Source organism: Calypte anna, chromosome 2, assembly GCF_003957555.1.
Source record: "Calypte anna isolate BGI_N300 chromosome 2, bCalAnn1_v1.p, whole genome shotgun sequence".
NCBI lineage: Eukaryota > Metazoa > Chordata > Aves > Apodiformes > Trochilidae > Calypte > Calypte anna.
The window spans coordinates 40,247,873-40,271,277 of NC_044245.1; positions in this window are offsets into that span (position 1 = coordinate 40,247,873).

Sequence of the window (23,405 nt, forward strand, 5' to 3'; positions counted from 1 at the left end):
ATTCTGCAAAACTATTTACCTGGTTTAGCTGGTGTCTTGAAATAGATAAAGCATGACCTATAAGATTCATCTTTTTGCCCTGAGGCATTGAGATCTAACACATTTTAGTAACTGAGAGAATGTAGCACAAAGTGGCATATGGCCTTTGAGCTGGGAAGATTTATGGTGACACAATCCAAAGGAGCAAAGAAAGCTTCAGGTTTCTCTACTGTAATTGAAGCTTTTCTGGATTGGGCATAGGAAGCTGAATGGAGTAAACCCATCTCTAATTTGCAGTGACAGAAGCAAGATGAGTTCTCAATATATGATGGTGACACTGAACAAGAGCAGCAGACCTGCTTATTGCACTGGTGGCTGTGCTGTGAGAGGTGAAAAAAGAACCCAAAATGCCTTTCTTTAAAATGGGGATCATTTCCATTACCTCCTCCTGATGCTGCATGTCCCATTAGAGATTAAAGTCGCTGTACAGGTAAAACACTGGCAGCTTGTTCAGAGCTGCTCAGCATTGTGTTTTGCTTTAGTTCTGGCAAACCAAGACACACCAAGATCAATGAGAAACTATGTGCAATGTGCCAGATTCTGATTTAGTGCATTAATTTACTTTACTCAGCCTGCTTTCTAGTGTTCACTGTGCTGTGCAGCACCACAAGTGTAGAGACAAACCAGCAGCATAAAACGAGCTGCAGTCTCAGTGACAAGCATGTATATTAACTTTTCTTTCCAGAGCTGCCTGCCTGATGCATGAGAAGGTCCATGTAGCCCTTACTCAGGGAGCAGACCAGTAGGACCATGTCTGCTGCCAGGTACTCAGGCACCAGGGCAGTGAAGACATCAAGTGAGCATTCAAGTTTTGGGGATAGTGAGAAAACAAAGTTCCTCTCATCAGACAGAGGCTGTGGTGTGTGGGGAGCCATGTGGGGTGAGTGACCAGGGCTATGACCGACCCCTCTTCTCCAGAAATGTCCCTGACTGTGGTGTGGTGTTGCACTGTGCCAGAGAGATATCCCTCTGCCTCCTATAAAAAATTCCCTGGAGCATAGGAAAATGCTGAACCACATGAATCAGTGGCCAGGGCAAAGATGCTTGCTCAGGTCCATTCCTTTCCACTGGTCACTACTGGAGATAGGAGTCTTGGCCATGGGCCCATCTGCTCCTACATGTGTGAGCCTCTCTTACAGATCCCATGCAAGTCCCCTGCTTTTCACATCAAGAAGCTTTGCACAATAACTTCAAAGTAGAAATGGTCAAAGCTGGGCTGTGACCCTACGAGGCAGTGATCACCCAGGGGTGGCCACAGCAGTTAACAGTGTTGCTCAAGACGGAGGTGATGCTGTGAGACTGAGAGAAGCAGGACCTGTACTAGAATTGGTCTGGCAACCCATGGGTCCTTGTATTCACAAAAAGAGTTTAAAGGAGCGATGGAACCAAGGTCCAGTTTTTCAAATTGAGACAGACGGGAGTGCAGTTGGGGATGGCCAAGCAAGGCACTCCTAGTCACTAGTTTCCCAGGCAGGGGTTGCAAATCCCAGAGTCAAGAAGATCCCAGTGGGGTTTGGAATGACAGGGTTTCCCTGATTCTGTGCATTTTCACAAGACCAGGCCTGCAGCCTGAGGCTGGTGGAAAATGATCCCACTAACATCCAACCCCACTCCTAATGATGTATCACCACCTTCATGCCTCAGCACCTATCACACATGTCATGTCACTGTTTAGGGGACTGTGCTGCAAAGTAGATCAGTATAATCATCCTGACTAAAAATAAAAGTGTTTAGCTTTTTTTCACCTGTATCCTAAAGAAGTGTGGCAGTGCAGGAGAGGGATAAGTGAATTAATAAGACAGAAACAGGCCCTGAGAACCAGAAGAAATTAGAACTTTTAAGGCTGGCTGTGCCACCAAAAATAACATCTTGTGGAACAGTAGCCAGAATCTACACGAAGGGTCTCTATTTGCATCTTCACAAATTTCTATAACCTAGGAAAGCCCTTGATGTCAGTTCTGTTATAGGCAGTAATGAGTGGTCTGTGCTAGACCTGCATGTGCCATTTCAGAAATGTATGCCTAAGAAGGGAAGTTCTTAATTTGATTATTCAAGCAGGCTTGAGACCGGTTTGCAGTCTCTTGCATCAAGATCCCAGACATCTCCTGTCAGAAAAGATATCCTCACTTATGCCCCACAGCTACTGCCAACAGGATCAGAAATGCTGTTTTTAATTAAAAATGTTATTTCTAAATACAGTTTGCAGTGTATATTCTTGGTGAGAAGTGCTTCTCACCTTGTGAACTTTCAGACTGCTGTACTGCTGATCAAAAGATTGCAAGCCTTTCTCTGATGTCTTGTCTACCCAGGCTAAGCAAAGGTGTTTTCATTCCCACTGAAAGGCTCTGCTGGTGTAGCTGTGCTGCCTCAGAGTTGTAAAAACCATGCTGGCAAAAAGTTAAAGCAAAAAAGCAGAACACCCAACCTTTTGCCATCATAACTTATTTAATTTAATTGGGCAGCTACAATCATGAAGAAACTCTCTTGCAAACATCTACACTTTATCTGTAATCTCTAATAGAAAACTGCCAGTCACACCTCCAGCCCTGGGTATACTAATAGGAGAAACCTAGTAGCAGATTTGTTCACAGCAAATTATTTTAATCAATCAGGATGGGTGATGACTTGGGTCACCAGACCAATCTCATTCCTACTGCTGCATGTGTAAGACCAAATTCCTACAAAAAAACCTGTTTTGAAAAGGAGCTCTCTTGCTAGTATAAGCTGAGTTTCCACTGAGGGCTTTATTGTACATTTCTAGCAATTAATGTTTTCAAAGGTAGACAAGCTCAGAGTCTTGATAAAGGTCATGGCTTAGACCTAATAGCAACCAGCCTGGGTTTCCCTGTCCTGTATCTTGTACAGTCACTTACACCTGTTACATTGGTGGGTGTGAAATGCTACCACATGACAGCAGTCCTGCTTTACACCCTCCTCCACTTACTTGTCATGGGTGTGAATAACTCTATTTGTTTCAGGACAATAGATATTCAGATCCATCATGTTCTGGACCAAAACGAGGTTACTTTCTTGCACAGCCAAATTCAAAGTACTCTTTCAAGTCCAATCAAACAAAGATTTTCTTTGTAAATTTCTCACCATTCTGCTGCTTATACAGTAACCCCTCAACAGAGAATCTGCATAAATACCATATAAAATATAGTCACCATAATTTTTTTTCTCAAGCATATATCATCCCCAATAATGCTGCAGTGAATCCGTCCACATATTGACAGGTAACAGAGGCAACACTATCTATCCCATGCCTGGCTTGCCTAGCTCCCCTTGCTTGGCTCAGAGCAGAGCTGGTATGACAGAGGAATTAAAGGTTTATACATGGAAGGCCTTAGAGAGCAAGCAGAACACAAGTGTAACAGAATCTTCTTACCCATAAAAAGCCAAATCATCATAAGAAAAACGGTTTTGGTGTTCGTGACTTTATTGCAACACCTGTCACATTTGTTCATTCTTTAAAATTTTTAAATCACTCCCGAATTTCTCCTTGAAAGCAGCCTTCATGTGAAAAATACAGAAAGTATCCCTGTGGTTACAGGGCAAACCATGAGAACATAACCCACAGCAGTTAAAAAAAACAGAAAGCAAATCACAGTAGCACCCTGCGTCCTGAAAAAGCCACGCACGCAGTCTTGTGATTCTGGGAAGCAAAACTTTTGTATCTTCAGAGTGCTTGGCACTGGAACCACATTGATTCCACTGCAACTTTGCTTAACAGTGTGAGCTTGGGTGCCATCCTTACTTGAGAGTGTGTTTGCCCCCAGCAGCATATAATTCCTGACATTGCCACACACCTTTTCCATTTTCCACAGCGCTGTTTTTCTTAGCTTTTCCAGTCAGCTTGTAACTTCAAGCAGACAGTAAGATGCTCATAAGCACTATAGACCTTTCCCAAGAGCAGGCTATCAATTTGCATGAAAGCAAAAAAATCAGGACTCATCAAATTGTCATCACATCTGTACCGAGCTTTAAAAAAAACAACTCTTTTTTTCTGTCTTTTTCTTTCCCTTCCTTTTATTTTTCATGGAGGTTTTCCCTGAAGCCTCAGCTCTCATGCACTGTTCAGCTGCTGCTGTATTTCTGACAGAGGCCCTATGGATTACAGGGGTCCCTTTCTTGCTGAATCTCTCTGACACTGGTAAAAAGAGAGAAAGCTCCCAAATGTTACTGCATGCTGCATTATTTCTCTTTTTTCTCATCTCTCATGTGTTTTCAGTTATGTGTGCATGTTGTGGATTTTTTTGAGACTCTTCTAAAAGCTTTTAACTTCTCAGGCTTTCAGTCAAGCACAGAGCCTAACATTGTACAGACTCCCATTCTGACAGATCCTGAAGAAAAGGGACGTAGACAATTGCAGGAACCAGGAGCCCACGTGTGTGAGCACACACACAGACACACACGGGGTTATGGGAAGTTTTGCTGGGGGAAAAGACTGTAGGATGGACCCACATAGACCTCAAATTTTTGCAACTATACCATGCCTTCCCTGCAACTTTGTTTTTTCTAATATTAGTAAGTGACCAGAAGGGAACAGAATGGCAACCAACATGTTTGAGAACATTTGGACATCTATGCACATTTCACAAGGAACTAATCCAATGATTCCATCCCTTTTTGTATGGGAGTAGGCACTGCTGCCCATCAAATGAACTGTGGTGTATGCTTATTGTAGTATTATTATAGTTTTCTGCCACCATCCTGTCATTTCTTTTTCTTCCATTCTTTGCAGATGGCTAGTAAAGAGTTCTGCAATTCAGAGACTGCCCTAGAATCATCCACTGCTGCACTGTTAAATCACACATTTGATGGAAAAAGACAGTCTAAACATTCAGTTCAGTAATAAAGACTCAAATACAAGACCCAGCTGTTCTCATGCAGCACGTTTTGATAGATGATACAAGCTTCAGACAAAAAAAAAAAAAAGTACTTCAGCTCCCATTTGAATAGAAACATTTATAAAAGCGTAACTTTTTAATTAAAGAAGTGAGCCAGAATTTTAATCCATGAAACTTGCCTTGCAAGATCTGGGAAGTGTCTTCACCTCTTCTACAGTCCAAGAATGAACAACATGTCCCCATATTCTTTTGTTGCTAGCAATAATTTAAGATCTCATTCAGACAGCATCTTTCATAGAGCAGCTCATGCTCCTCACCATCGCAGAAAGATTGGGGCTACACTTCGTATCTCTTAGAACTATTCTGAAATAAACACTGTGAAAATTAAGAGCTCTGTAATCATCTCTAGAGCTTATTTCCCCAAGTCATAAATGTCTGTTTATCTTTTCTTCTATCGCAATCAACCACTGTTCCTCCCAGGCTACAGAAACAGGGCAGGTGTGGGGAAAACAAGGTGTGCAGGCCTTGCCACTACAAATCTTGTTTCATAGGGGCAAAAGATGGTACAAGAAGTTTCCAAATTAGAGCCTTAGTTAACTACTTAGTTAACTACTTACATGTTTGATCTCAGAGAGAGCATCCAAATAGCAGTTTAGAAATGGCAACAAACCTTTAATATTAAATAGCATTTTATTTCTCTCTCTGAGCCATATCAGGAAGCCCCTCAAGAGAAAAGTTGCTGAAACCCTTTTACGAGCAATGCTTCTAAACTGGCAAGAAAGGCCCAAATGGATGACACTGATTTGATCAACTCAGTCATTAAGGGTGTTACTGCCAGCAGAGATATTGCACCCTCGCCTGCCCTGAAAGAATCGATAGCCAAAACAGCTCCAAGGGAGACGCCAATTAAATACCCTCTTATCTTCCTGAGGAGTCAGAAGCTCCAGCTCCTCAGTGCTGCTTCTACTCCCAGTTTCCTCTGAGTTTCTCCACTGCATGGCTTTTAAGTCCCCATTTGCAGCACCAGCTGCAGGACCAACCTGCTTAGTAAACTGGCTTGGAGCAGCAGCCTTCCAACACTGCCGCATCAGAGGTGAGCCCAAAGGAGCCTGACCCTGCCTGATAGGAAAACCCAGGAGCACTCAGTGCCATAATAAATAATGCAGGGCAAGTATAGAGAAGGCATGAGACGTGGGAAATGTGATATCTCAGTTCTGAAACCCAGGTGGACCAAGTTGGCAGTCTTGGATAGAAACAGAATAAGTGTGAGAAATCACTCATCCTTAATAAATACTAGTTTCATAGGCCTTGCTGGTTGTGAGAAGCATTCAGCTTCAGCAAGTCATTGAAAACAAAATGTGCATTTTTTCACTTCAGAGGATTTAGGATTTGATTAAGTACAAAAAGAGGGAGCTCAGTGAGTAAAAGGACTAGTCTTTCACTTCAGGGAATTCAGGTCAAGCCCTCTGTGAAACGAGTTCACGGCTCAGCTCAGCATCTCCAGCAGATAGTACCTCACATCACAAAAGCACTGTAAAGGATTTGGCACAGTATGCTATGTCTGAGGATCCCTGCTCAGAAAGCAAGGAGGGAGGAGGCTTAGCTGACCTTAGTGCAGGGCTATATCATCCCTTAGCTGCAGAAAGCAAGCCTGGAGAGATCTGGACAGGAAGGGTATCATATCTGCCAAGTGGAAGCCATCAGAGTTTTATTTTATGCTTGAAATCATAATAATTTCCCTTCTTTCTGGAGATGGCAACATTGAAGAGGAAGACTGAGGTACCCTGTGCAAGGTCCTTTCTCAGAAAAGAGGAAAGTATGAACACAAGAGAAAACACAATAGCCAGACAGTTGTATCCAGGTCCTTCTGCTGCAGTGTGGCTCAGACACCACTCTGCATCTGCCAGATATGCTCCCCAAAGTCCATAAAATCTAGCATACCATGGTGAAGCTACAGCTGTATGCAGTACTTGGAAAAGCAAAGGTGAATTTACAAAGTGAGTACACCTAGATTAAAATATATAAATCATGTAATTCTTCAGTTATTAGGAAGAGTTAGAAAAGGCCACTGTATTAGAGTGGGAATGCTCTATAGACTTCCCTCACCTTTTCCGTATAGATGAATTCTAGGTGTGTTTATAGGGGACATAGGTAAGTCAAGTTCCTCCCTCTCACTTTCAAAGGTCATTTTATCTCCCTCAACTAATTTACCTCACAGCAAAAATAAGCAAACACCCATTTTAGGGACAAACACAAGAATGAACCAGTGTCCGAAGGCAGGTGGTCTAGGGAGGATTTAGTCCCACCAGTGTGCTCTGCTTGTTTCCTGAAATGTCTGTATGCTAATGCACGCAGCATGGGGAATAAGCAAGAAGAGTTAGAGGTCTGTGTACGGGCTAAGGGTTATGATCTGGTAGCGATAACAGAGACATGGTGGGATAGGTCACACGACTGGAATGTGGCCATGGATGGTTATGTGCTTTTTCGGAAAGATAGGGTAGGGAAGCGAGGTGGTGGAGTTGCTCTTTATGTGAGGGAGCAACTAGAATGTGTTGAGTTTTGTGCAGGGGCTGATGAGGGGCAAGTTGAAAGTTTGTGGGTAAGAATTAAGGGGCAGGCTGGTGTGGGTGATACAGTTGTGGGGGTCTACTACAGACCTCCTGATCAAGGCGAGAAAGTTGATGAGGCCTTCTACAGGCAGCTGAAAGTAGCCTCACAACTTCAATCCCTAGTCCTCATGGGTGATTTTAACTACCCTGATATCTGCTGGTTGACTCACACAGCCAGCCTTTCACAGTCTAAGAGGTTCCTCCAGTGCATTGACGATAACTTCTTAATGCAAATGGTGGACAAGCCGACTAGAAGAGGAGCGCTGCTGGATCTTGTACTAACCAACAAGGAGGGCCTTGTTGAAGCAGTGGTGGTCAATGGCAGCCTTGGCTGCAGTGATCATGAGATGGTTGAGTTCAGGATCCTGTGTGGAAGGACCAGAATGCCCAGTAGGACCAGAACCCTGGACTTCCGCAGGGCAAACTTTGGCCTCCTCAATCAACTGTTAAGAGAAATCCCATGGGACAGGGTGTTAGAAGATAAAGGGGCTCAAGATAGCTGGTCAATATTCAAAGACCACTATCTGCAAGCACAGGATCAGAGCATCCCTATGGTTAGGAAATCCAGTAAGGGAGCTAGGAGGCCTGCATGGTTAAAAAAGGAACTGCTGGGAAAACTTAAGTGGAAAAGGAAAATCTACAGATCATGGAAGGGGGGGCTGGTCACTTGGGAGGAATACAGGACTGTCGTCAGAGGATGTAGGGAGGCAATTCGGAAAGCTAAGGCCTCCTTGGAACTTAACCTTGCAAGTCAGGTTAAGGATAATAGAAAGGGCTTTTTCAAATACATAGCTAGTAAAACTAACACTAGAGGCAATATTGGCCCACTAAGGGATGAGATGGGAGCCCTGGTGACAGAGGATATAAAGAAGGCAGAGGTGCTGAACGCCTTCTTTGCCTCTGTCTTTACTCCTGCAGGGTTTCCGCATGAGCCCCAGATTCATTTAGCCCCAGAAGTAGTCGAGATAGATGAGGAGCTTGACATAGTAGATGAGGATTGGGTTAGGGATCAGCTGAGTAATCTGGACATCCATAAGTCGATGGGTCCAGATGGAATGCATCCAAGGGTGCTGAGGGAACTGGTGGAGGTCATTGCTAGGCCACTCTCCATCATCTTCAGTAAGTCATGGGTAACAGGAGAGGTGCCTGAGGACTGGAGAATAGCAAATGTCACTCCAGTCTACAAAAAGGGCAAAAAGGAGGACCCGGGTAACTATAGACCGGTCAGCCTCACCTCCGTCCCTGGAAAGGTGATGGAACAACTTGTTCTTGTCGCTATCTCCAGGCATATCAAGGACATGGGGGTCATCAAGAGCAGTCAGCATGGTTTTATCAAGGGTAAATCATGTTTGACTAACCTCATAGCCTTCTATGAGGAAATTACTAGGTGGATAGATGATGGAAGAGCGGTAGATGTGGTTTATCTTGATTTCAGTAAAGCATTTGACACAGTCTCTCACAGCATCCTTGTAGATAAGTTGACCAAGTATGGGTTTGGTGATCAGGTAGTGAGGTGGATCAGGAACTGGTTGAAAGGAAGGAGTCAGAGAGTTGTAGTCAATGGGGCAGAATCTGGTTGGAGGTGTGTGACTAGTGGAGTCCCTCAGGGGTCGGTACTGGGACCGGTGTTGTTCAATATCTTCATCAACGACTTGGATGAGGGTATAGAGTGTACCCTCAGCAAGTTTGCTGATGACACTAAGCTGGGAGGAGTGGCTGACACACCGGAAGGCCGTGCTGCCATTCAGAGAGACTTAGACAGGCTAGAGAGTTGGGCAGAGAGAAACATGATGAAGTTCAACAAGGGGAAGTGTAGGGTTTTGCATTTGGGGAAGAACAACACGATGTCCCAGTATAGGTTGGGGGCTGACCTGCTGGAGAGCAGTGTAGGTGAAAGAGACCTGGGGGTCCTGGTAGACAAGAGGATGACCATGAGCCAGCAATGTGCCCTTGTGGCCAAGAAGGCCAATGGCATCCTGGGGTGCATTAGGAAGGGTGTGGTTAGTAGGTCAAGAGAGGTTCTCCTCCCCCTCTATTCTGCATTGGTGAGGCCGCACCTGGAGTATTGTGTCCAGTTCTGGGCCCCTCAGTTCAAGAAGGACAGGGAAGTGCTTGAAAGAGTCCAGCGCAGAGCTACGAAGATGATTAAGGGAGTGGAACATCTCCCTTATGAGGAAAGGCTGAGGGAGCTGGGTCTCTTTAGTTTGGAGAAAAGGAGACTGAGGGGTGACCTCATCAATGTTTTCAAATATGTAAGGAGCGAGTGTCAGGGAGATGGAGTTAGGCTTTTCTCAGTGATTACCAGTGATAGGACAAGGGGTAATGGGTGTAAATTGGAGCATAGGAGGTTCAAGTTGAATATTCGAAAAAATTTTTTTACTGTAAGGGTGACAGAGCCCTGGAACAGGCTGCCCAGGGAGGTTGTGGAGTCTCCTTCACTGGAGACATTCAAAACCCGCTTGGACACGTTCCTGCGCGATGTACTCTAGGTGGCCCTGCTCTGGCAGGGGGGGTTGGACTAGATGATCTTTCGAGGTCCCTTCCAACCCCTAGGATTCTATGATTCTATGATTCTATGATTTTTTTCCCATGCAGTATGAATTTTCTCAGACTTTACACTTTGGTCACTTCCAGTATTTCATAAACTGTCTTAAGCTTTACCGATTAATAAATTTCAGTGTGTTCTTTTGAGGAGAGAAAGCAGGGGAATATGTCCAGTAAAAAAGAATTTTTAAGAATATATCATGCACGGCAGGCTCTGAGCTCTGGTACCTTATAACTTTAGCTGTAACTCCTTCACTGACTCTTTTTGTAATCAGAGAGCATCAGAATGGGTAGATGCCCTCTAGTGGTGCATGTCCTTCAAATTTCTGCTGCTTGTGCCCTAGAGGTGCTCCCAACTGGAAGACCATGTGCCATTTTCTGCAGTGCTCTTCCTAAGGGAGCCAAATCACAGAGCAGATGCATCTGGAAAAGAGAGAAGGCAGCATGAATAACTAACTTTGTGTAAAGCCAGTTTGAGGCATGACATCAAATCAGACAGCCCTGTCCCAGACTTGCTGACCTTTAAAACCAGCAGGCCTCATGTTGGAAAAAGCACCTCCAACTTGACCAAATGTGTCATCGTCTCCAGAAAGGATGGGTTGCCCTGTCAATCTTAGCCTTCTTTGAAAAATATCTTCCCTCGTCACTTACCTATTCCCTTCCAACACTGACTTCTGTTTCCCAAACAGGCTCTGCACAAGAAAAAAAATCATGTCCCACAGTTAGCTGTTGGAGTGTGTTGACTTTGCCAAGAACAGGCAAGGAGCCATTCTGCCCTGTGAAAAAGTCAGTTTTCAGGAGATCTTCAGGCAATACCAAAACAACCAAATATCATCAGTGAAAAAGATAGGAGCTCTATGGAAAGCTTCTTGATTAAGCTTTGCCCCTGGGGGGGATTACTGTCTGTAGAGCAGCTCAAGGATGGGATAACCAAAGCTAAGTATAGGCAAAGAATTCATCTGCTCCAAGAAGTACAGAGCAGACACACAGTTCTAGTCACAGAGGCATATATAATCTAAATTAATGCATTAATCCAGTGTTTAACTTGTTACCACTCAGAGACAGTGAATAGCAGGCCAAAAACACCACCCTTCTCACTTGTCCTACCACAAGCAGGTGGATCCCACAAGGGGATGTTCAGAAAGAAGCTTTTCTTCCTCTTACACGGGAACTACTTTAGACCCTTGGAATACATGACTTACTCTGAAACAGGAATGCCAATCCAGTTGCTTATTCAAATGCTGCACAGGTTTACAATGAAGAGGTGGGGGTGCCTTCAGCTACATTAGGTAGTTTTGCAAGAGGACCCTTAACTATGGTCTTATCCTGTAAACCTTAAAAATTCTTGGAAGATTCAGAGAGACTGATAGTCCAGATTACATTTTTAGCTGAGCTGTGTTGTTCCCAATAGATCTGTAAGAGCTAGACACTGAACTTTTTCTTTCCTTTTCTTTTTTTTCCTTTTTTTTTCCTCCCTTTTTTTTCCTCCCTTTTTTTCTTTTTTTTTTTTTTTTTTTTTTCCTCCCAGAACACAACCACTTCTGGATCACTTACAGTAAATGTAAAGAGAGACAATAACACTTGAATCCTGGAATGAGGATCAGTGGTCTGTCCAGCTGAGCATATCATTATGTTATCAGTCAATCAGCCAAGCCATTTAAACTAGGAATGTCAAATCTTTTCTAGATAAACCTTAAAGGTTTGTGCAGCACCTAACACAAAGATTGGGGCCACTAGAGTTATCAAACTATGAATACAAGTTATAGCAGAAAGGAGCTGTCACAAGACTGTGTGTGAGGGAGTATCAATGCCCAGAGTACACCTCGGAGGAGGTTTTTGTCAGGGTGGGGCTGCAGGATCAAACTAAACAATACAAATACACTGTAAATTGTGTTCCAATTGAAAACACCATCTGAGTCCTTAATGAGACCTTAAGAAATGCTGTGCTCTTGATATCCTCAGGTCTTAAATTTCATGTCCTTGGCAATTTGGCTGGAGCATACCAAAAGAAGACAAATAACATTGTGAAGGAGAGGAAGCTACATGGATTTAAGAGTTGTTCAATGCCTTTCCAGGAATGAATCATTACTGATAAGCAACACGTGGAGGGGGATGGCGATGGGCCCCCAAGGTTGTCTGACACTTAAAGAACAGTGTTATGAAAGTAGACATCTTATAAATAATTATTAAAAAAATCTGTTCCATTCTTTTGTAGTGACCCCAGATGGGCAAGCCAGCTCCTTAAAGTTGTCTTTCTCTGCTAAGTCAAAAATGGTATGAAAATGAAGCATTTGACGAAAAATCCCTGTGCATTTGCAAAATAAATTTTCAAGGCCAACCCAAAGTATCTGCTTGATAAATCTTGGTGTATCTAAGCTTTAAGCCACTTGCCACAAATTATCATACAGAAAGGTCATTAGTTATTCTTTTATATTTTACCTTTTACAACTATTTCTGAAGTAAACATTTTTTTTGAGAAAGTACCAAAAGGGAAAACAGCATATTGCTAAAACAGCAGGGCAAGAAGCTTTGCTGTTAACAGACTTTTAACATTAGTTTACCAAACAGTACTTTAACATTACTTCCACTAAATAGGCTGTGCTAATTGGAAGATCTAATTGGAAGATCCAGCTTTCAGTGTTTGGTTTATAATTTTAAAACATATTTAGTACACCTGTGTCTCACTGCCAAGAAGAGACACCAAGGCTATGCATTTTGCAAAAGGATGAGTATTCTTCTGGGCAACATGTGTATCTTGATCATCCCCCTGCTTAGTGTTAAAAGTGGCTACTACAGTGCTTTATTCTGGTATTTTGCTCAGTCCTAGGAAGGTGCTTTTGCCTGTAAACCACTGTTTTCTTCTGCATCCCTAACCAGAATTTCTCCAGCTACACCTCATGCATCTCTTCTGCTTTTTCTGCATGCACCAGCCTCACTGAATGTAAATGAATCCAGGGCACGAAATTCTTGTCTCTTTTTGGGTCCCATGCCACTGCTCATGAAGCAGTGCTGCATACCCTGTAACAAATAAAAATATAGGATTCACAACCACAGCGTACCCTAGCTTAAAGCAAAAATGCATCATGGTACAGCTCTAGTTGCAGGGGAGCATTCTGCAGGAAGGTGGCTTCTGGGACACAGGTCCAGGGCCAGTTAATAGCAAATAGGATTTTCCACTGCCACAAAATAGGCTCTCAGGCTCTGAGGCAAGATGCTAAACTTGCAGAACTGCAGACAAGTTATTTTAAGCAGTTTCTATTCTTTGATCTCCCACTGGATGTAGCTACAAGCAAAATGCAGGATTATGCAGAAATAGCTGTGCTGCATTTAAACATGTTAACTCAGGCCTGGGTAGCTGTGTAAGCACAGCAGCATGCTGCTCAGTGTAGGGATGATGAGTCCTGCTGCTTGTTTAACACCAGCTTAGATAATTCCATGATGATGTGCAGTAGCCATGCCCAATTTCCACATCAGTTATAGCTGGGTATAGCTTCTGTTCCTGTAATTGAGTTACACACCCTCCTTGTGCACTTGCAGCTTTAATGGCTGTAAGGCTCTGATCTGTAGTAATGGCTAAGGCAGCATGAGTAAGGGGATTAAAATTTGGGGAAACCTAGGGACTCTCAGTAAGGGAGTGAGAAATCATCAACATTAATCATTTAATGTAGCAAGTAAAACTGTTGCATGCATGCATGTTACTGATGGGAAAGTCTGTGTTTAATTCTGTGCCAGCGTGGATCTCTCTGCAGTATCCAGCCCTCAGACAAGAGGGGTTTCGTCCTGCAAAGTGCTGTGTACCACTCCCACACCACATCAGCGGAACTTGGGGCACACAGCAACCGCAGAGTGCTCTCTTCCTCTGGTCTTGCTAGCAATCAAAGCCTCTCCAGGTGTCAAATCCTTAAATCCTTCTTGATTCACTCCCACAGATAAATCCTCATGCTTTAAACATGCATATCCTTACTTCCATGTGTAGTTTCTGTAAGTTCCTCAGACAGGAAGGAGCTGTAAGATTTGTGCTTTAAGTTGCAAAGTGAAAGAAAAACAAATGAGAGCAATTCTATCAGACGAGCTCAAGAACACAAGACTGGCAAAGGCTGTGCCTTGCAACAGGCTCAATCTGCTGTTTACAGTATTACTCTTACTGTACCCAGTCACAGGAATAGAAAAGGTTGGGAGGAAAGGGCAACACCTCCCAAAGGGAATGGTCACTACAAAAATAATTAAGAAGAGTAAAATTACTCAGATTGAAAAGTCAAAACCAGGCGTCATTCGGAAAGGCAGAGCTGCCACTGAGCTCCATCAGGTGACTAACACAACCACATGTCAGAGCCAGAGGCACCTTCACGGCCACCAACACAACTGACAGCCTCAGGACTCATCCAAGGAGCCAGATGCTCTGTCTGGGAATCTATCTTCCACAGGTCGGCATCAAGATCCCAGGACTGTCATCTTGAGAAGAGGAAGTGCAAGTACAACATGGTGACATAAAAGAAAGGTTGAACTGGACTACATTTGGTTTTGTTCATTTTTTTTTTTTTTAATGCAGAGGATTATAAATAAAACACCTTTTTCTGACATACTTCTGCTTGGCTGCATGGCTGGCTTTGCTTATAAAAAGAAAAAGAAAAGTCTATGACCTCTTTATGAATATTAAGAATGGGCCCCAATTACAGGTTTCCCAGCAGTATTGCCTCAGGCTTGAGAACCCAAGGAAAGCAGCCCCACATGTTCCTTTGCAAAACAAACCCTCAGATCACAGGCTGATTAGGCAAATAAACCCCTCCCTGTCCTGCAATGGAGATAGGCCAAGAGAAGAAACATTTACCTAGCTCTCCGCCCAGCACTTTTTAGATAAGGGTCTGAGCCATTCTTGGTTTCAGTAATCAAGAACTCAGACAATGACAACTTCAAAATCTAACTCAAAGGCAATATCCATCCTTTGAGGTATGTCCATGCAGAAAAAAACAAACTCTGAACAGTCAGGTAAAAAATGCCAGCTTGTTTATCACCCAACAAAACCACACCAGAATGACCATCTCCAGTTCCCTTGATCTGCTATTTTAACATGATCACAATTCAAAGGGGAGAGCTTGGAAGTTCAACCTAACAAATGACCCCTTTGCAAACAGGCACATCCTCATATTCTTTTCTGTCTGCCATTGTGAAATGCACAATACCTGATGCATTTCCAGGGATGAAGTCTGCATCAAAAATTAGGAAATTTAGGCCTCTGACAATTTAGTCTATAGATATCTAAGGTCTGATATTGGGAGGCATCTGTGGTGTGTTGCCTTCATCTCTGTTGGGCCATTTCTGCCTTGGTATCTTGGTGGCTCAGCATTCCAGCACAGTGGGAAGAAATGAAGCATATCTTGCAAGAATTCAGGAGACATCCCAGTATCTGGCATTTGGGCAAAATTTATTCATGTGCCACACCTGGGTTAAAAAGAGTGCTTTCTCAATACTGGAACAACCTGACCAACCTTCTTTGCATGAAGTAAAATGTTGCTTTCCTGGAATTAGACCTGGTATTTTATTGGTTTGTGGGAAAACATCTGGTGTGCGTGTTTATATATATATTAAACCAGACTGTAAGTAGAACTGCACAAAAAGGGGTCTGGGGAGATGATACCCTCCAGCATCTCCATCCAGCAGGTGGTACAACTGACAGTGGTCTCTGCTCTAAATCCCACAAGAGGAAAGGAGCGATCCTTGTGTCCAAAATAGAAATATTCATCCTAGAAGCAAGAAGTGTTTTTCCTTTGGTATCCCCACAAGGATCTCCTCAAGTGACTCTAGCAGCAGGCTGAATCAAACTAGATCAGAGCTGATGTGGCAGCAGCGACAGCACTGCCTGCTCAGTGACTCCCGGAGCTGACTTCCCATGGCCAGCTGCAACAGGATGGATGCTGCAGAGCTGGACTCTGTGGCTGCCTATTGAATTGGGGGATGGCTGTGAAGCAAACAGGCAGAAAGAAAACTTTCCTTACCACCACTGAATTTAACTGGATCTGCGGGTGTGCTTGAAGGGAGTGGGGACTGTCAGTTCTCCTAGACCATAACAATGATTGGACGCACAGACCATCGTTTGTGGGAGAGCTTACATTCCTAGTAGACTGACTGGGCTTTGCTCATCATGCTTTTTGGAAATGTTTATCATGTTGGTTTTAATTTTTTTCCCCCCATTTCCCTGAGACTCTTGGTGCTCCAATATTCTGGAGACCTTCAGAGCATCTGGGGGTGCTGTTCTGTTAGAGAAGAGGCTGAAAATCTTAATGTTGCATTTGCCCAAGCCAGAGCTGGGGCATTGCTTTGCCTGTAAGCTTAAGGCACTGAGCCACTTTGTGTCATGCGAACTTAGGGAAGGTTACACCCATGCACCCACACCCCTCCATGGGAATCTGTCTGCACCAAGGGGATTTCTGCACCATGGGAATCTGTCTGCACCAAAGCCTGACATGTAGAAATGCCTATGACCATTTAGCCCTCTGCACGGACAAAGGAACTAAGACCTTTGCCCACGTTTCTAATGGCAACAATTAATTGCACAACACAGTGGAGTACCTGTCATTTTCAACAAGAGGCAAAACTGACAGTGTCTTTGTCCCCACTGCCATAATCTAAGTTACTGGAGACAAGGCAAATAATGTATGAACCTGGGATCAGCAAAAACATAGGGAAGCTGTTTGAAAAGAAAAATACCAGTGAAAGTTTAGAATAGAAAATGAAGGGAGAATTTGGACAGGCCAAATTTTTTTCTGTCATTGGAGGGGGTGTAGGCTGATATAAAAGCTGTGAGTTCAGGCAAGACACATGATTTGTATTTCTTGTTAGTTACGCTGTATTATTCAGAGTAATTGCTAGTGGAGTTAATTGTTGTGATTATTATTCTGTGTGAATATAGCTACTTTTTACTATTCTGATATAATTACAAAATAATTCTGTTTTCTGTAGATTCAACTATATTAATAAAATTGTTTATGCAAAGAATTACAAAACTAAGACTCAACAGAACTCTCCTGTTCTGTTTGTCTGAACTGTCCTGAGTACAGACAAAAGAAACTTATTTGACATAAAACAACGAGAGCTTTAAAAAGCAAAACAAAGACAACTTTCAGCAGCTACAACAGTCAAGCTGAAAAGTGGTGACAGAGAAGCAATTTCTGGCAAGTGTTATATGTTAATCCAGCTTAACATGGCATTATTTTTATCACTAAAATCACAATTTGAATGAAAAAAGTAATTATTATCTTTTCTATCAAGATCCCTTGCAATGTTCTGGTTCAAATCAATAGATCCTCCAGAACACTTGGTATTGCAAAACAACACAATTTGCCTTTCCACACAAGGGTGAAGCAGGACCATGATGTTAATTACAACAGAAACGGGACAGCCTATACAAACTCCTTCTAACGTGCCATGTCCTAGTTCTTAAAGATGAAACTCCATCACCAGTTCTGGTTTAAATGTCAAATACAGCTTCAAAAACTCAAGTAAGGTGCTTCAACATTTAGGGTTTTTTTCTTGTTTAACTCATCACTCCAGTGAATCTCCACAAAACTGCAGTTTTCATTTAATTCACATCCCCCTCATTTATGTGACACCTTCAGAATATTCATATATGCTATAAAATGAGTAGGAAAGACCATAGGACTCAGATACATGTCCTATACATGTTTTACCTGTGCACTTAAATATAGTTTAAGGTCTCTTTCTCATCCTGAGTTTACCTATCATATACATAATGAGCATAAATATGTAGGTATTTCAAACCCACAAGCTACTCAGTACTGCTTTATGCAGCACCAGTCAGGTTTAAAATGGTCATTTCAGAACAGCAAGACTGAGAAGAAATCACAGTAATAAGATGTCAGTCGTGGAGTATGGGAAGTGTGACCACACAACCAGTAGTGGGTTGTCACTAGCAGAAAAGCTCCCTCACCTCTTCTACATTCACTATATTTAGTAGTTGCATCTAATGTCTCAAATAAGATTAAATTTGTTTGAGTGGGTGTCACATACAGGACTATTTGAATACGCCAATCCAAAGGGACCTTGCCTACAAAAGTGTCATTTTTCCTTGTTGTGGATGTGTTGAATGATGTGCCTGAAGAGCACTGGGGTAGAGAGACTGCTCCATCTAAAGGACAGAGGCCCAAAGGTCTTTGCCTCCATCTCTGGTGGATCAGCTACAGTGGATATTGCACCCCATTGCCCATGTGCCCCTCCTGTCAGAGGTCACAGCCCCCCTCATGTGGGTGCCAGGATGGTCAAGCAGTGATTTACACTGGCACTTAAGAACAAAAGCTGTAATAGTTGGATAATCTGCCCAGGCTGTGAGTTAGGATGAGGAGCAAGTCCTGATGTGCTATTCCTGCTTTTGTCCATCATCTCCAGTGAAGGAATAGGAAGGCAAATGTAACAAGACTTTCACCCATGACAACTGTCTCAGCTTGGGGGTGTCAGTCTGGCCCTTTAGCACTATATGGAGGGCCATTCACACCCCAGGATTTTTACTGATAGTAAGTATTTCATCTAGGGTAGCAGTTTATAACCTGTTTGCTCTGGCCTCAGTTATATGTAAAGATCAACTAACCAGTGGAGTTGCCTTAGCCTCAATACAGCCTAGGTAAGTGGACACAAAGCAATACATAGGGCCTCAGGATACAGAGTATGGGCTAAATCCCATATGTCCATAATAGCATAAACTCCACATCTTTCACTCTTGTTAATTCAGCTGAAGAGTGAGAGTGCCTGATCCTACAGGGTCAGGTTAGCATTGATGAACACAGGAATGCATCCCTTGCACCAAAGCTGTTCAGACATGGGTATGTATCTATGCTGGAAGTAACTGAGCACAGGAAGGCACAGCTACACTGAACACCATATTATCCAGAAGCTGACAGTCTGCACTGAAGCAGAATCATGTCTTCTTTGAGCTTTCTTGCACTGGTGAGATCAGAGCTTGCACAGTGTATACACTAACTCATGCTGCAGTCACATCTCTGTTTTCTTTCTGGACATTTTGTTCAGTGAGGACAAAGAACCTAAATCATTCCTTCAAGTTGGAAACACAAAGTTCTCCACTTTCAAGAGGCAAATGTTTCTAAGATCTTCTGGAAGCTGGGTACTTTTCATTAATATATTTAAAGACTACAACTTGCAACTGTAAACTATTCCTTTAATGATCAGTGTCCTAAACACTTATGAACCAAGCACGAGGCTGAAATGTTAAGGTGGAGTTTGGTTTAAGGTTCCATCATCAGAAGAAATGTGCTTAGCTGAACAGCACAACAAATTTTTATTAAAAATCAATAGAACTGGGAAAATAAAATTTGTTAAAAGGGTTAAATTCATGACAGTAAACTATAAGGTATAATAAGTTGAGCATGATCTTCAGAAATACAGTTCTGTAAAGTATATACTTCTAGGAAGTATAGATCATTCAATAATTCTAAGTTGAGCATCATTGTAAATTTAAAGATGTCTCTGATTTTTCTCTTATCTTCACCTCCCACTTTGCCCAGTTAATTCTATTGTTTTAAAAAATTTCATTTGTGCTAACTGCTATGGATTTAACATAAATATCACTGTCTATATATTAAATACCCCGTGTCAAGTGATCATGTGGGAACCTCAGTATACTTTTATCTGAAAAAAAAAATACAATGAGAATGTTTCAGCCCTTCAACACTGTGATAAGAAAGTCTGAAACAGAAACCAAGCAATACACTTGTCCTAAAAAATACTCAGGATTTAGTCTTAAGAAAAATCTAATTGGGGACCTTCAAACATGCTTTTTGAACGCTGGGAACCATAAAGAATGTACTTTATTGTTTTAAAATTTTTAAATATCCCAGAATAACTGATCCACCTCTGAGAGTTTTGGATTCTTTCCTTTAGCATCATCCTTTAGATCCTAAAATTCCTCCTTGTATTTTCTATAGAGTCACCAAATCCCCATTCTACTTTCCTAGGCCAAGAAGATTATTTGTCTAGGGCTTCCCAGTTAACCTAAAGAAAGTGATGAATCTGGTATTCAAAGATTTTTTTTTATATACAGATGGCTAGTTTAAAAAAAAAAGATTGTTAAAGTCTTTTAGAGATATTGAAAGCTAAATTAGATTCAGAGTAGACAAAACTGTGAAAGTGAAGTGAGTAAAGGTGGGCTACATGCATTTTTTTTTGTGTGTGTTGGTTTTGTTTTTTTTTTTTTAATTTACTGCAACCACTGATGTGATTTGTACCTAGAGTTATACAGGGCATGAAACTAGCCTCATTAAAATCAACAGGAGCTTTTAGACTGCAAAGAAAATAAGATTTAAACAGCAGTCAATAAGTATGTGAAATAAAACTATTTATTGTTTGAGCTATAGTTCTTAGTTAGCTCCTATTCTCACCCATCATTTAAAAAGGATGCTACAGCTGCTTCAGTTAAAATTAAGTATTCAGCCTTGAAAACACACTTGCATTTTTCACATCCTGGATATTCTTAACTTTCAGTGGATAAAGCTGGAAAATTTGCCTGTAATCACTAGGCTTATTTATGTCACTGATCAACAACATCCCTGACTTGTGCCAGAATATAAACCTAGCTCTCAAATCCAGGCAAAGGTATTCATTTAAACATTGGAGGTGAGCAGAGGAGAGTTCAGAGTTCACTCTGCTCAGAGTGCAGAGTACAGAAAATATAATAAAGGACAAAGAGAAGAGAAGCATTTTGTGCAGATGAACTGCCTGCAAACCATGGATTGGTGTTAAATCCTGAACTTTAGTGAGTGGGCGATGAGCTAGGTTCATGTAACACCAACAAACATGATATAGCTACAGGGCATTTCACCCTGGTTAAATACCAGATGAATTAAAGGCTGCTGCCAGCAGCTGTGATGAATGTCACTGGGATGCCATCCGATTGCTCTCTGAGTTTTATGACTGAAGTATGTCGGCTCCTTCTTTGTTAAGGTCAGCATCTATTTCTAATGGTTCATCTGCAGAGCTTTGCTGAAGGCACCAGTGAGAACACAGGTGCTGGAAAATGTATCTTTCACACAGCACAGAGTGGAACAAGAAGGACTGACTAGTGTCAGGAGGAACTTTCTCATCAACATGTTTGCAGTGTGGAAAAAGGACTCAGAGATCAGGACATAAACTGACAGACATTTGTGGATGGAACACTCACGGCAAAGGAAAGGACATTTTTATTTAACTTGCATAAACAAACATTTTTCCTAGAGTTACTCTTTCCTGAAATTCAGGGAGACTTGTATGACTATTATATAAAGATTCCTAAAAAAGGTCTCAGACTCAGAAAGAACCAAGGTTTGCCTGTTTTCAAGGTTTGCAAGGGTTTTGCTGTTGGGTTCTGAAACAGTGACTGGGTTATGAGAGAGAAAAGAATGGGTTATGAGAATGAGAGAGACAGAGAATTGGCTATGAGCTTTTTAGCTTTCCTGTTCTGTTCTGGATGATCACTTAAATTAATATTGGTACTCCTATTCCTCTCTTGTACAGGAGAAAGTGAAGCTTGGCTTTCAAAGCAATATGAAATTCCTGGCCATGTACTTTCCCACTCATTCTCAGCTTTTCCTCCTTCAGTCTGATTGTACAGACTACTGGCAGAGGAAAAATTCCTTAATTTCTTTTGTGGTCAACAGCTGTATAAAATAATATGTGCCTTATCACATCTTATTGTTCCTCAATTAATAAATAAATAGCTAGATATCTTCCTCCCCAGGAACTTCTGTTCACTTTAAAGAAAAATATTTTTTAAAGAACCTGTGATCATTATTATTACAAGCCAAATAACCTAGCTGTCCTAATGCCAGAAAAACATACTCCATTTAATTCCCCCTGCTCAGTCTCTAAATGCAAACTAACCACCCCTTGACATAAGAGGATAGCTAAGAATTTGTTTATACCTATCAGTAACCCTAATCCTGGATGTTGATAATAGCTACAAATAAATCTAGTCAAACTGAAGCTTGCATTGACTGAATGAACTCACCCATACTTGCTGACATACAGCATGAATAAAGTGATGGGACTCTGGCCACATCCATTGGAGAACTACTATGCAAGTTCTGGTGATCAGCTTGTTAAGGCTCATGCTTTCCTGGATTCACTTGGCTTTCCATGAATCAGCCTTCCTGGATGCATGCATGGACTCTGACACTCTCACACATGCTCTCCATGCTCAGATCACTCTACTCCACATGTGTGCTGAATCCCCAGTGTCTGGGACATGTTGAAAAGCCACAGATGCTTCTCAGCATGTATACAGTGATCACTTTTCTGGCAACTGATGTCTGCCAAAAGTAGGCTCTGACTTCCCTACAAGATGGTTAATGCTGCCATGTGGTCACTAGAAACATCAGTAAAAGCACCAGCCTAAGTTATTTTACCTTCCTTTCACCTTAGCACTAAGTCTCTCCTAGTGTCAGGAGATCTAAGAAGACACAATGGATGTTTATTTGGAGACTGCTGAGGCATAGGTAGCAAGGTTGACACAATATCATTAAGTCTCTCTTCCTGAGATGGAAGGAAGTTTGAGTTTCAGATATGTGTGAAAAAAAGCACTCACAATTTAAAATAATCCACATAATTTCAGTGATAGCTGTATAAGGACACGCCATTAGGACTTGGTTTTACAAAACAGGTATGACTTTGTACCACCTGTTCTCTATGTCAGATCTAGTCTGATGTGAAACAGTGTAATTCACTAAAACGGAAAAAAAAAAAGGAAGAAAACAAGAGATAAGAACACTTTCATTGAATTTGCTCATGAGAGAGTACAATGACTGCTACAGATGGAATAAAGGAAGGAGGATGGACCAAGAGAAGTCATGAGGGAAGAGCAGGAGAGGTCTATTGTGACACTTGTCTATGGCTTCAGCATAATACTGAAAGGTACCATAATGAGTAAGTGGCTGGAGGTGATCAGTTCAAATCAAATCAACACAGTTTGAAGTAACTACACAAAGATATTAGAAAGAATTTCTTTACGGAGAGAGTGATCAGGCATTGGAATGGGCTGCCCAGGGAAGTAGTGGATTCTCCATCCCTGGAGATATTTAAAAAGAGACTGGATGTGGCACTCAGTGCCATGGTCTGGTAACTGCAACGGTGGTTCAAGGGTTGGACTCGATGATCTCTGAGGTCCCTTTCAACCCAGCCAATTCTATGATTCTATGAGAGTTGCTGCAAAACTTGTCTTGCCATCTTTCTGCTGAATATTTACTCACTTAAAAAAAAGAAAAAGAAAAAAGAAAAAGCTCCAATTATGAACACATTTTTAAGGCCAAGCAGATGAGAAAAATGTGCAAGATATTCCACCCTGAGCAAATACATAGCTAGGGAATCC